General features: G+C 34.3%; 8 non-coding genes across 8 annotated transcripts; all 8 read left to right on the top strand.

Moving 5' to 3' along the window:
* The first annotated feature begins 896 nt into the window (after nt 1-896).
* Nucleotides 897-1,063, top strand: LOC144843937 (U1 spliceosomal RNA). The gene has a single exon (XR_013612370.1). It is a non-coding gene; the product is annotated as a U1 spliceosomal RNA (small nuclear RNA).
* A 1,664-nt stretch (nt 1,064-2,727) lies between these two features.
* LOC144843874 (U1 spliceosomal RNA) lies at nt 2,728-2,894 on the top strand. The gene has a single exon (XR_013612312.1). It is a non-coding gene; the product is annotated as a U1 spliceosomal RNA (small nuclear RNA).
* Nucleotides 2,895-4,558: 1,664 nt separating this feature from the next.
* Nucleotides 4,559-4,725, top strand: LOC144843875 (U1 spliceosomal RNA). The gene has a single exon (XR_013612313.1). It is a non-coding gene; the product is annotated as a U1 spliceosomal RNA (small nuclear RNA).
* Nucleotides 4,726-7,824: 3,099 nt separating this feature from the next.
* On the top strand, nt 7,825-7,991 carry LOC144843938 (U1 spliceosomal RNA). Its single transcript, XR_013612371.1, has one exon. It is a non-coding gene; the product is annotated as a U1 spliceosomal RNA (small nuclear RNA).
* A 1,646-nt stretch (nt 7,992-9,637) lies between these two features.
* Nucleotides 9,638-9,804, top strand: LOC144843876 (U1 spliceosomal RNA). The gene has a single exon (XR_013612314.1). It is a non-coding gene; the product is annotated as a U1 spliceosomal RNA (small nuclear RNA).
* Nucleotides 9,805-11,468: 1,664 nt separating this feature from the next.
* On the top strand, nt 11,469-11,635 carry LOC144843877 (U1 spliceosomal RNA). The gene has a single exon (XR_013612315.1). It is a non-coding gene; the product is annotated as a U1 spliceosomal RNA (small nuclear RNA).
* Nucleotides 11,636-13,015: 1,380 nt separating this feature from the next.
* Nucleotides 13,016-13,182, top strand: LOC144843878 (U1 spliceosomal RNA). The gene has a single exon (XR_013612316.1). It is a non-coding gene; the product is annotated as a U1 spliceosomal RNA (small nuclear RNA).
* Nucleotides 13,183-14,827: 1,645 nt separating this feature from the next.
* Nucleotides 14,828-14,994, top strand: LOC144843939 (U1 spliceosomal RNA). The gene has a single exon (XR_013612372.1). It is a non-coding gene; the product is annotated as a U1 spliceosomal RNA (small nuclear RNA).
* The last annotated feature ends 56 nt before the right edge of the window (nt 14,995-15,050 follow it).

The following is a 15,050-nucleotide window of genomic DNA, read 5'->3' on the forward strand; positions in this document are numbered from 1 at the left end:
ACAAATGTAGGGAGCATTATTAAGTAAAATGACAAAGTACTGTAACCGAATAAGTACTGTAAGTAAGTTGCAGGCAGTGAGTTTTATTTAAGAAAAGGTTATTACAAATAATGCGTTACCTGTAAAGGCCAACATAGTTATTGCAATGAATAAGTTGGTTAATAATGTAAATCACATACCTGTGTCTGTCAACCTTTTCGATATACGGTGATTCACTGAAGATCTGACGAACGCATTCTCTGACATTCCTCATGTTATACTTCTCCGGACAAATTGTATCAATAATATGCAGCACGTTTAGAGAACCGCTGGTAGTATCTGGACAACGGAGAAGAGCCGCCACAACAAGTTCTTGAAATGATAGAGGCATCATCAATGTATCGGTGAGATCGGAGAACATCATGCAAGACATATTTAGGTTACTCGTAGTTCGGATAATAGTCGAATGGTAGCTTTTCAGATAATTCAGTTGACTTTAATAGTTGAATGCCGTAGAAATCAAAGGCACACCATTTTAAAAATGTCTTTGTTGGTTAGATATTAATGAAAGAACAAGAAAAACACAATAGAAACAATGGCTGCGTTGAGTAACGCGGGCGCAATCGCAACAATAAACAATTTTAAAACAATAGAAACGGTAAAGCAAAGAAAGCGGATGACACTTTAATGATTTGTCGGTATGAAATTAAAACTTCCAATACTATTACAAACAACTAGCATTTAAATTTAGTTGATATGAAAATATGTTTGAGAATAGACTACAGTTACTGTAAGTTACAGAAGATTATATTACCATTTACATTATGACACTGTAACTGAATATAAATACCAGAATGACACTTGTACAACAATACCAAGCCAATATCTCAGCTAAGAACGTGGTATGGCGTTTAAGCATACTTACCTGGCACAGGAGCGACTTTGATCAGGAAGGAATGTCCTTCCAAGATGAGGCCTCGGCATTGCACACACGGCTGCGGTTGACCCTTGCGATTCCCCCAAACGTGGGGAACTCGGGTGTATAATTTATGGTAGCGGGGGACTGCGTTCGCGCTAACCCCCAATTCGACATTAATATTAGATAGCCTATGCAGTTCACGATAATCGTTAGGTTAATTAAGAACACTTGATATATAACTATTTATGGTTACATTATCTGTTAAGAAACTTTGTTGGTTTGTAACTATATTTATTTTTCCTTTACAACTTTTGGTATAGAATATTAACATGCATTGAACGCTTCATGATTATTTCGAAGAATAATATCAATTATAGGCTCAAACTCTAGATTAAACAACATAAAGTAGTCTATTATAGAACTTATACTTATTTAAATACTTTTATTACTTTCTGTTAAACGATAATTATATTTCATTTACAATATGTATTAAATGCTATTTAATTATAGATATTTTATTTATTTACATGTCATATTGTTCTTGTCGAAGAAGTTTGGCGATAGAAAACCTTTGACATTTTACACTCAATGATGAAGACGTAGTATGTACACCGTTTAATTGTTCTGTTTCAGTTTGTAAGCAATGTTGTTTTTCGCCATTTCTATCGCTGCAATTCAAGTGGTTTATGGATTGGAGATCTAGCTCCATCGGTGCATTGCGTGATATCGTATACAGGTATGCCACCCACTCGTTGTAAGTGTTGGATGTTACGTGGTACTTCGTTCCATACACTATAATGATATATGGCAGATAGTATTGCCAACCGTCTGTCAATCGATACCTATAACAAGAAAACAAACTTATTTATTAATAATGATGATCATGTAAATAAATAATAAGGATGTTAATCAATGGTATTTCTGTTAAAATTACAAATGTAGGGAGCATTATTAAGTAAAATGACAAAGTACTGTAACCGAATAAGTACTGTAAGTAAGTTGCAGGCAGTGAGTTTTATTTAAGAAAAGGTTATTACAAATAATGCGTTACCTGTAAAGGCCAACATAGTTATTGCAATGAATAAGTTGGTTTAATAATGTAAATCACATACCTGTGTCTGTCAACCTTTTCGATATACGGAGATTCACTGAAGATCTGACGAACGCATTCTCTGACATTCCTCATGTTATACTTCTCCGGACAAATTGTATCAATAATATGCAGCACGTTTAGAGAACCGCTGGTAGTATCTGGACAACGGAGAAGAGCCGCCACAACAAGTTCTTGAAATGATAGAGGCATCATCAATGTATCGGTGAGATCGGAGAACATCATGCAAGACATATTTAGGTTACTCGTAGTTCGGATAATAGTCGAATGGTAGCTTTTCAGATAATTCAGTTGACTTTAATAGTTGAATGCCGTAGAAATCAAAGGCACACCATTTTAAAAATGTCTTTGTTGGTTAGATATTAATGAAAGAACAAGAAAAACACAATAGAAACAATGGCTGCGTTGAGTAACGCGGGCGCAATCGCAACAATAAACAATTTTAAAACAATAGAAACGGTAAAGCAAAGAAAGCGGATGACACTTTAATGATTTGTCGGTATGAAATTAAAACTTCCAATACTATTACAAACAACTAGCATTTAAATTTAGTTGATATGAAAATATGTTTGAGAATAGACTACAGTTACTGTAAGTTACAGAAGATTATATTACCATTTACATTATGACACTGTAACTGAATATAAATACCAGAATGACACTTGTACAACAATACCAAGCCAATATCTCAGCTAAGAACGTGGTATGGCGTTTAAGCATACTTACCTGGCACAGGAGCGACTTTGATCAGGAAGGAATGTCCTCCCAAGATGAGGCCTCGGCATTGCACACACGGCTGCGGTTGACCCTTGCGATTCCCCCAAACGTGGGGAACTCGGGTGTATAATTTATGGTAGCGGGGGACTGCGTTCGCGCTAACCCCCAATTCGACATTAATATTAGATAGCCTATGCAGTTCACGATAATCGTTAGGTTAATTAAGAACACTTGATATATAACTATTTATGGTTACATTATCTGTTAAGAAACTTTGTTGGTTTGTAACTATATTTATTTTTCCTTTACAACTGTTGGTATAGAATATTAACATGCATTGAACGCTTCATGATTATTTCGAAGAATAATATCAATTATAGGCTCAAACTCTAGATTAAACAACATAAAGTAGTCTATTATAGAACTTATACTTATTTAAATACTTTTATTACTTTCTGTTAAACGATAATTATATTTCATTTACAATATGTATTAAATGCTATTTAATTATAGATATTTTATTTATTTACATGTCATATTGTTCTTGTCGAAGAAGTTTGGCGATAGAAAACCTTTGACATTTTACACTCAATGATGAAGACGTAGTATGTACACCGTTTAATTGTTCTGTTTCAGTTTGTAAGCAATGTTGTTTTTCGCCATTTCTATCGCTGCAATTCAAGTGGTTTATGGATTGGAGATCTAGCTCCATCGGTGCATTGCGTGATATCGTATACAGGTATGCCACCCACTCGTTGTAAGTGTTGGATGTTACGTGGTACTTCGTTCCATTCACTATAATGATATATGGCAGATAGTATTGCCAACCGTCTGTCAATCGATACCTATAACAAGAAAACAAACTTATTTATTAATAATGATGATCATGTAAATAAATAATAAGGATGATAATCAATGGTATTTCTGTTAAAATTACAAATGTAGGGAGCATTATTAAGTAAAATGACAAAGTACTGTAACCGAATAAGTACTGTAAGTAAGTTGCAGGCAGTGAGTTTTATTTAAGAAAAGGTTATTACAAATAATGCGTTACCTGTAAAGGCCAACATAGTTATTGCAATGAATAAGTTGGTTTAATAATGTAAATCACATACCTGTGTCTGTCAACCTTTTCGATATACGGAGATTCACTGAAGATCTGACGAACGCATTCTCTGACATTCCTCATGTTATACTTCTCCGGACAAATTGTATCAATAATATGCAGCACGTTTAGAGAACCGCTGGTAGTATCTGGACAACGGAGAAGAGCCGCCACAACAAGTTCTTGAAATGATAGAGGCATCATCAATGTATCGGTGAGATCGGAGAACATCATGCAAGACATATTTAGGTTACTCGTAGTTCGGATAATAGTCGAATGGTAGCTTTTCAGATAATTCAGTTGACTTTAATAGTTGAATGCCGTAAAAATCAAAGGCACACCATTTTAAAAATGTCTTTGTTGGTTAGATATTAATGAAAGAACAAGAAAAACACAATAGAAACAATGGCTGCGTTGAGTAACGCGGGCGCAATCGCAACAATAAACAATTTTAAAACAATAGAAACGGTAAAGCAAAGAAAGCGGATGACACTTTAATGATTTGTCGGTATGAAATTAAAACTTCCAATACTATTACAAACAACTAGCATTTAAATTTAGTTGATATGAAAATATGTTTGAGAATAGACTACAGTTACTGTAAGTTACAGAAGATTATATTACCATTTACATTATGACACTGTAACTGAATATAAATACCAGAATGACACTTGTACAACAATACCAAGCCAATATCTCAGCTAAGAACGTGGTATGGCGTTTAAGCATACTTACCTGGCACAGGAGCGACTTTGATCAGGAAGGAATGTCCTCCCAAGATGAGGCCTCGGCATTGCACACACGGCTGCGGTTGACCCTTGCGATTCCCCCAAACGTGGGGAACTCGGGTGTATAATTTATGGTAGCGGGGGACTGCGTTCGCGCTAACCCCCAATTCGACATTAATATTAGATAGCCTATGCAGTTCACGATAATCGTTAGGTTAATTAAGAACACTTGATATATAACTATTTATGGTTACATTATCTGTTAAGAAACTTTGTTGGTTTGTAACTATATTTATTTTTCCTTTACAACTGTTGGTATAGAATATTAACATGCATTGAACGCTTCATGATTATTTCGAAGAATAATATCAATTATAGGCTCAAACTCTAGATTAAACAACATAAAGTAGTCTATTATAGAACTTATACTTATTTAAATACTTTTATTACTTTCTGTTAAACGATAATTATATTTCATTTACAATATGTATTAAATGCTATTTAATTATAGATATTTTATTTATTTACATGTCATATTGTTCTTGTCGAAGAAGTTTGGCGATAGAAAACCTTTGACATTTTACACTCAATGATGAAGACGTAGTATGTACACCGTTTAATTGTTCTGTTTCAGTTTGTAAGCAATGTTGTTTTTCGCCATTTCTATCGCTGCAATTCAAGTGGTTTATGGATTGGAGATCTAGCTCCATCGGTGCATTGCGTGATATCGTATACAGGTATGCCACCCACTCGTTGTAAGTGTTGGATGTTACGTGGTACTTCGTTCCATTCACTATAATGATATATGGCAGATAGTATTGCCAACCGTCTGTCAATCGATACCTATAACAAGAAAACAAACTTATTTATTAATAATGATGATCATGTAAATAAATAATAAGGATGATAATCAATGGTATTTCTGTTAAAATTACAAATGTAGGGAGCATTATTAAGTAAAATGACAAAGTACTGTAACCGAATAAGTACTGTAAGTAAGTTGCAGGCAGTGAGTTTTATTTAAGAAAAGGTTATTACAAATAATGCGTTACCTGTAAAGGCCAACATAGTTATTGCAATGAATAAGTTGGTTAATAATGTAAATCACATACCTGTGTCTGTCAACCTTTTCGATATACGGTGATTCACTGAAGATCTGACGAACGCATTCTCTGACATTCCTCATGTTATACTTCTCCGGACAAATTGTATCAATAATATGCAGCACGTTTAGAGAACCGCTGGTAGTATCTGGACAACGGAGAAGAGCCGCCACAACAAGTTCTTGAAATGATAGAGGCATCATCAATGTATCGGTGAGATCGGAGAACATCATGCAAGACATATTTAGGTTACTCGTAGTTCGGATAATAGTCGAATGGTAGCTTTTCAGATAATTCAGTTGACTTTAATAGTTGAATGCCGTAGAAATCAAAGGCACACCATTTTAAAAATGTCTTTGTTGGTTAGATATTAATGAAAGAACAAGAAAAACACAATAGAAACAATGGCTGCGTTGAGTAACGCGGGCGCAATCGCAACAATAAACAATTTTAAAACAATAGAAACGGTAAAGCAAAGAAAGCGGATGACACTTTAATGATTTGTCGGTATGAAATTAAAACTTCCAATACTATTACAAACAACTAGCATTTAAATTTAGTTGATATGAAAATATGTTTGAGAATAGACTACAGTTACTGTAAGTTACAGAAGATTATATTACCATTTACATTATGACACTGTAACTGAATATAAATATTAACATGCATTGAACGCTTCATGATTATTTCGAAGAATAATATCAATTATAGGCTCAAACTCTAGATTAAACAACATAAAGTAGTCTATTATAGAACTTATACTTATTTAAATACTTTTATTACTTTCTGTTAAACGATAATTATATTTCATTTACAATATGTATTAAATGCTATTTAATTATAGATATTTTATTTATTTACATGTCATATTGTTCTTGTCAAAGAAGTTTGGCGATAGAAAACCTTTGACATTTTACACTCAATGATGAAGACGTAGTATGTACACCGTTTAATTGTTCTGTTTCAGTTTGTAAGCAATGTTGTTTTTCGCCATTTCTATCGCTGCAATTCAAGTGGTTTATGGATTGGAGATCTAGCTCCATCGGTGCATTGCGTGATATCGTATACAGGTATGCCACCCACTCGTTGTAAGTGTTGGATGTTACGTGGTACTTCGTTCCATTCACTATAATGATATATGGCAGATAGTATTGCCAACCGTCTGTCAATCGATACCTATAACAAGAAAACAAACTTATTTATTAATAATGATGATCATGTAAATAAATAATAAGGATGATAATCAATGGTATTTCTGTTAAAATTACAAATGTAGGGAGCATTATTAAGTAAAATGACAAAGTACTGTAACCGAATAAGTACTGTAAGTAAGTTGCAGGCAGTGAGTTTTATTTAAGAAAAGGTTATTACAAATAATGCGTTACCTGTAAAGGCCAACATAGTTATTGCAATGAATAAGTTGGTTAATAATGTAAATCACATACCTGTGTCTGTCAACCTTTTCGATATACGGTGATTCACTGAAGATCTGACGAACGCATTCTCTGACATTCCTCATGTTATACTTCTCCGGACAAATTGTATCAATAATATGCAGCACGTTTAGAGAACCGCTGGTAGTATCTGGACAACGGAGAAGAGCCGCCACAACAAGTTCTTGAAATGATAGAGGCATCATCAATGTATCGGTGAGATCGGAGAACATCATGCAAGACATATTTAGGTTACTCGTAGTTCGGATAATAGTCGAATGGTAGCTTTTCAGATAATTCAGTTGACTTTAATAGTTGAATGCCGTAGAAATCAAAGGCACACCATTTTAAAAATGTCTTTGTTGGTTAGATATTAATGAAAGAACAAGAAAAACACAATAGAAACAATGGCTGCGTTGAGTAACGCGGGCGCAATCGCAACAATAAACAATTTTAAAACAATAGAAACGGTAAAGCAAAGAAAGCGGATGACACTTTAATGATTTGTCGGTATGAAATTAAAACTTCCAATACTATTACAAACAACTAGCATTTAAATTTAGTTGATATGAAAATATGTTTGAGAATAGACTACAGTTACTGTAAGTTACAGAAGATTATATTACCATTTACATTATGACACTGTAACTGAATATAAATACCAGAATGACACTTGTACAACAATACCAAGCCAATATCTCAGCTAAGAACGTGGTATGGCGTTTAAGCATACTTACCTGGCACAGGAGCGACTTTGATCAGGAAGGAATGTCCTTCCAAGATGAGGCCTCGGCATTGCACACACGGCTGCGGTTGACCCTTGCGATTCCCCCAAACGTGGGGAACTCGGGTGTATAATTTATGGTAGCGGGGGACTGCGTTCGCGCTAACCCCCAATTCGACATTAATATTAGATAGCCTATGCAGTTCACGATAATCGTTAGGTTAATTAAGAACACTTGATATATAACTATTTATGGTTACATTATCTGTTAAGAAACTTTGTTGGTTTGTAACTATATTTATTTTTCCTTTACAACTTTTGGTATAGAATATTAACATGCATTGAACGCTTCATGATTATTTCGAAGAATAATATCAATTATAGGCTCAAACTCTAGATTAAACAACATAAAGTAGTCTATTATAGAACTTATACTTATTTAAATACTTTTATTATTATATTTCATTTACAATATGTATTAAATGCTATTTAATTATAGATATTTTATTTATTTACATGTCATATTGTTCTTGTCGAAGAAGTTTGGCGATAGAAAACCTTTGACATTTTACACTCAATGATGAAGACGTAGTATGTACACCGTTTAATTGTTCTGTTTCAGTTTGTAAGCAATGTTGTTTTTCGCCATTTCTATCGCTGCAATTCAAGTGGTTTATGGATTGGAGATCTAGCTCCATCGGTGCATTGCGTGATATCGTATACAGGTATGCCACCCACTCGTTGTAAGTGTTGGATGTTACGTGGTACTTCGTTCCATTCACTATAATGATATATGGCAGATAGTATTGCCAACCGTCTGTCAATCGATACCTATAACAAGAAAACAAACTTATTTATTAATAATGATGATCATGTAAATAAATAATAAGGATGATAATCAATGGTATTTCTGTTAAAATTACAAATGTAGGGAGCATTATTAAGTAAAATGACAAAGTACTGTAACCGAATAAGTACTGTAAGTAAGTTGCAGGCAGTGAGTTTTATTTAAGAAAAGGTTATTACAAATAATGCGTTACCTGTAAAGGCCAACATAGTTATTGCAATGAATAAGTTGGTTTAATAATGTAAATCACATACCTGTGTCTGTCAACCTTTTCGATATACGGAGATTCACTGAAGATCTGACGAACGCATTCTCTGACATTCCTCATGTTATACTTCTCCGGACAAATTGTATCAATAATATGCAGCACGTTTAGAGAACCGCTGGTAGTATCTGGACAACGGAGAAGAGCCGCCACAACAAGTTCTTGAAATGATAGAGGCATCATCAATGTATCGGTGAGATCGGAGAACATCATGCAAGACATATTTAGGTTACTCGTAGTTCGGATAATAGTCGAATGGTAGCTTTTCAGATAATTCAGTTGACTTTAATAGTTGAATGCCGTAGAAATCAAAGGCACACCATTTTAAAAATGTCTTTGTTGGTTAGATATTAATGAAAGAACAAGAAAAACACAATAGAAACAATGGCTGCGTTGAGTAACGCGGGCGCAATCGCAACAATAAACAATTTTAAAACAATAGAAACGGTAAAGCAAAGAAAGCGGATGACACTTTAATGATTTGTCGGTATGAAATTAAAACTTCCAATACTATTACAAACAACTAGCATTTAAATTTAGTTGATATGAAAATATGTTTGAGAATAGACTACAGTTACTGTAAGTTACAGAAGATTATATTACCATTTACATTATGACACTGTAACTGAATATAAATACCAGAATGACACTTGTACAACAATACCAAGCCAATATCTCAGCTAAGAACGTGGTATGGCGTTTAAGCATACTTACCTGGCACAGGAGCGACTTTGATCAGGAAGGAATGTCCTCCCAAGATGAGGCCTCGGCATTGCACACACGGCTGCGGTTGACCCTTGCGATTCCCCCAAACGTGGGGAACTCGGGTGTATAATTTATGGTAGCGGGGGACTGCGTTCGCGCTAACCCCCAATTCGACATTAATATTAGATAGCCTATGCAGTTCACGATAATCGTTAGGTTAATTAAGAACACTTGATATATAACTATTTATGGTTACATTATCTGTTAAGAAACTTTGTTGGTTTGTAACTATATTTATTTTTCCTTTACAACTGTTGGTATAGAATATTAACATGCATTGAACGCTTCATGATTATTTCGAAGAATAATATCAATTATAGGCTCAAACTCTAGATTAAACAACATAAAGTAGTCTATTATAGAACTTATACTTATTTAAATACTTTTATTACTTTCTGTTAAACGATAATTATATTTCATTTACAATATGTATTAAATGCTATTTAATTATAGATATTTTATTTATTTACATGTCATATTGTTCTTGTCGAAGAAGTTTGGCGATAGAAAACCTTTGACATTTTACACTCAATGATGAAGACGTAGTATGTACACCGTTTAATTGTTCTGTTTCAGTTTGTAAGCAATGTTGTTTTTCGCCATTTCTATCGCTGCAATTCAAGTGGTTTATGGATTGGAGATCTAGCTCCATCGGTGCATTGCGTGATATCGTATACAGGTATGCCACCCACTCGTTGTAAGTGTTGGATGTTACGTGGTACTTCGTTCCATTCACTATAATGATATATGGCAGATAGTATTGCCAACCGTCTGTCAATCGATACCTATAACAAGAAAACAAACTTATTTATTAATAATGATGATCATGTAAATAAATAATAAGGATGATAATCAATGGTATTTCTGTTAAAATTACAAATGTAGGGAGCATTATTAAGTAAAATGACAAAGTACTGTAACCGAATAAGTACTGTAAGTAAGTTGCAGGCAGTGAGTTTTATTTAAGAAAAGGTTATTACAAATAATGCGTTACCTGTAAAGGCCAACATAGTTATTGCAATGAATAAGTTGGTTTAATAATGTAAATCACATACCTGTGTCTGTCAACCTTTTCGATATACGGAGATTCACTGAAGATCTGACGAACGCATTCTCTGACATTCCTCATGTTATACTTCTCCGGACAAATTGTATCAATAATATGCAGCACGTTTAGAGAACCGCTGGTAGTATCTGGACAACGGAGAAGAGCCGCCACAACAAGTTCTTGAAATGATAGAGGCATCATCAATGTATCGGTGAGATCGGAGAACATCATGCAAGACATATTTAGGTTACTCGTAGTTCGGATAATAGTCGAATAGTAGCTTTTCAGATAATTCAGTTGACTTTAATAGTTGAATGCCGTAAAAATCAAAGGCACACCATTTTAAAAATGTCTTTGTTGGTTAGATATTAATGAAAGAACAAGAAAAACACAATAGAAACAATGGCTGCGTTGAGTAACGCGGGCGCAATCGCAACAATAAACAATTTTAAAACAATAGAAACGGTAAAGCAAAGAAAGCGGATGACACTTTAATGATTTGTCGGTATGAAATTAAAACTTCCAATACTATTACAAACAACTAGCATTTAAATTTAGTTGATATGAAAATATGTTTGAGAATAGACTACAGTTACTGTAAGTTACAGAAGATTATATTACCATTTACATTATGACACTGTAACTGAATATAAATACCAGAATGACACTTGTACAACAATACCAAGCCAATATCTCAGCTAAGAACGTGGTATGGCGTTTAAGCATACTTACCTGGCACAGGAGCGACTTTGATCAGGAAGGAATGTCCTCCCAAGATGAGGCCTCGGCATTGCACACACGGCTGCGGTTGACCCTTGCGATTCCCCCAAACGTGGGGAACTCGGGTGTATAATTTATGGTAGCGGGGGACTGCGTTCGCGCTAACCCCCAATTCGACATTAATATTAGATAGCCTATGCAGTTCACGATAATCGTTAGGTTAATTAAGAACACTTGATATATAACTATTTATGGTTACATTATCTGTTAAGAAACTTTGTTGGTTTGTAACTATATTTATTTTTCCTTTACAACTGTTGGTATAGAATATTAACATGCATTGAACGCTTCATGATTATTTCGAAGAATAATATCAATTATAGGCTCAAACTCTAGATTAAACAACATAAAGTAGTCTATTATAGAACTTATACTTATTTAAATACTTTTATTATTATATTTCATTTACAATATGTATTAAATGCTATTTAATTATAGATATTTTATTTATTTACATGTCATATTGTTCTTGTCGAAGAAGTTTGGCGATAGAAAACCTTTGACATTTTACACTCAATGATGAAGACGTAGTATGTACACCGTTTAATTGTTCTGTTTCAGTTTGTAAGCAATGTTGTTTTTCGCCATTTCTATCGCTGCAATTCAAGTGGTTTATGGATTGGAGATCTAGCTCCATCGGTGCATTGCGTGATATCGTATACAGGTATGCCACCCACTCGTTGTAAGTGTTGGATGTTACGTGGTACTTCGTTCCATTCACTATAATGATATATGGCAGATAGTATTGCCAACCGTCTGTCAATCGATACCTATAACAAGAAAACAAACTTATTTATTAATAATGATGATCATGTAAATAAATAATAAGGATGATAATCAATGGTATTTCTGTTAAAATTACAAATGTAGGGAGCATTATTAAGTAAAATGACAAAGTACTGTAACCGAATAAGTACTGTAAGTAAGTTGCAGGCAGTGAGTTTTATTTAAGAAAAGGTTATTACAAATAATGCGTTACCTGTAAAGGCCAACATAGTTATTGCAATGAATAAGTTGGTTTAATAATGTAAATCACATACCTGTGTCTGTCAACCTTTTCGATATACGGAGATTCACTGAAGATCTGACGAACGCATTCTCTGACATTCCTCATGTTATACTTCTCCGGACAAATTGTATCAATAATATGCAGCACGTTTAGAGAACCGCTGGTAGTATCTGGACAACGGAGAAGAGCCGCCACAATAAACAATTTTAAAACAATAGAAACGGTAAAGCAAAGAAAGCGGATGACACTTTAATGATTTGTCGGTATGAAATTAAAACTTCCAATACTATTACAAACAACTAGCATTTAAATTTAGTTGATATGAAAATATGTTTGAGAATAGACTACAGTTACTGTAAGTTACAGAAGATTATATTACCATTTACATTATGACACTGTAACTGAATATAAATACCAGAATGACACTTGTACAACAATACCAAGCCAATATCTCAGCTAAGAACGTGGTATGGCGTTTAAGCATACTTACCTGGCACAGGAGCGACTTTGATCAGGAAGGAATGTCCTCCCAAGATGAGGCCTCGGCATTGCACACACGGCTGCGGTTGACCCTTGCGATTCCCCCAAACGTGGGGAACTCGGGTGTATAATTTATGGTAGCGGGGGACTGCGTTCGCGCTAACCCCCAATTCGACATTAATATTAGATAGCCTATGCAGTTCACGATAATCGTTAGGTTAATTAAGAACACTTGATATATAACTATTTATGGTTACATTATCTGTTAAGAAACTTTGTTGGTTTGTAACTATATTTATTTTTCCTTTACAACTGTTGGTATAGAATATTAACATGCATTGAACGCTTCATGATTATTTCGAAGAATAATATCAATTATAGGCTCAAACTCTAGATTAAACAACATAAAGTAGTCTATTATAGAACTTATACTTATTTAAATACTTTTATTATTATATTTCATTTACAATATGTATTAAATGCTATTTAATTATAGATATTTTATTTATTTACATGTCATATTGTTCTTGTCGAAGAAGTTTGGCGATAGAAAACCTTTGACATTTTACACTCAATGATGAAGACGTAGTATGTACACCGTTTAATTGTTCTGTTTCAGTTTGTAAGCAATGTTGTTTTTCGCCATTTCTATCGCTGCAATTCAAGTGGTTTATGGATTGGAGATCTAGCTCCATCGGTGCATTGCGTGATATCGTATACAGGTATGCCACCCACTCGTTGTAAGTGTTGGATGTTACGTGGTACTTCGTTCCATTCACTATAATGATATATGGCAGATAGTATTGCCAACCGTCTGTCAATCGATACCTATAACAAGAAAACAAACTTATTTATTAATAATGATGATCATGTAAATAAATAATAAGGATGATAATCAATGGTATTTCTGTTAAAATTACAAATGTAGGGAGCATTATTAAGTAAAATGACAAAGTACTGTAACCGAATAAGTACTGTAAGTAAGTTGCAGGCAGTGAGTTTTATTTAAGAAAGGTTATTACAAATAATGCGGTACCTGTAAAGGCCAACATAGTTATTGCAATGAATAAGTTGGTTTAATAATGTAAATCACATACCTGTGTCTGTCAACCTTTTCGATATACGGAGATTCACTGAAGATCTGACGAACGCATTCTCTGACATTCCTCATGTTATACTTCTCCGGACAAATTGTATCAATAATATGCAGCACGTTTAGAGAACCGCTGGTAGTATCTGGACAACGGAGAAGAGCCGCCACAACAAGTTCTTGAAATGATAGAGGCATCATCAATGTATCGGTGAGATCGGAGAACATCATGCAAGACATATTTAGGTTACTCGTAGTTCGGATAATAGTCGAATGGTAGCTTTTCAGATAATTCAGTTGACTTTAATAGTTGAATGCCGTAGAAATCAAAGGCACACCATTTTAAAAATGTCTTTGTTGGTTAGATATTAATGAAAGAACAAGAAAAACACAATAGAAACAATGGCTGCGTTGAGTAACGCGGGCGCAATCGCAACAATAAACAATTTTAAAACAATAGAAACGGTAAAGCAAAGAAAGCGGATGACACTTTAATGATTTGTCGGTATGAAATTAAAACTTCCAACACTATTACAAACAACTAGCATTTAAATTTAGTTGATATGAAAATATGTTTGAGAATAGACTACAGTTACTGTAAGTTACAGAAGATTATATTACCATTTACATTATGACACTGTAACTGAATATAAATACCAGAATGACACTTGTACAACAATACCAAGCCAATATCTCAGCTAAGAACGTGGTATGGCGTTTAAGCATACTTACCTGGCACAGGAGCGACTTTGATCAGGAAGGAATGTCCTTCCAAGATGAGGCCTCGGCATTGCACACACGGCTGCGGTTGACCCTTGCGATTCCCCCAAACGTGGGGAACTCGGGTGTATAATTTATGGTAGCGGGGGACTGCGTTCGCGCTAACCCCCAATTCGACATTAATATTAGATAGCCTATGCAGTTCACGATAATCGTTAGGTTAATTA

Source organism: Antedon bifida, chromosome 5, assembly GCF_963402885.1.
Source record: "Antedon bifida chromosome 5, ecAntBifi1.1, whole genome shotgun sequence".
NCBI classification, from domain to species: Eukaryota; Metazoa; Echinodermata; class Crinoidea; order Comatulida; family Antedonidae; genus Antedon; species Antedon bifida.